The following is a 315-nucleotide window of genomic DNA, read 5'->3' on the forward strand; positions in this document are numbered from 1 at the left end:
AAACCTCAACAAAAACTGCCAACAAATGCATCAATACACGCTTAATGAAGTTAGTAGAGTTGTAATAGGTCAGGTAGCACTAATTGTGAAAGGAGAGGAGTGCCGAATGAGAATCAGGCTCATCCAGCGCTGCAAACGACTTAATTAGTACATAACTTAGCAGCTAGCCTCTAAAGCTTAGTGCAGGCAGTATTTACATCTTAGAAGCTGAACTCGTAAACCTCAATGCTGCATGAAGCACCAAAGCACATTTCGATCGACTGTGATTTAGCTACGAAAGGTCAAACGTTTTGAAGGTCGAAGTAAAATTTGGGC

This window comes from Plasmopara halstedii (assembly GCF_900000015.1).
Source record: "Plasmopara halstedii genome assembly, contig: Scaffold_1211, whole genome shotgun sequence".
NCBI lineage: Eukaryota > Oomycota > Peronosporomycetes > Peronosporales > Peronosporaceae > Plasmopara > Plasmopara halstedii.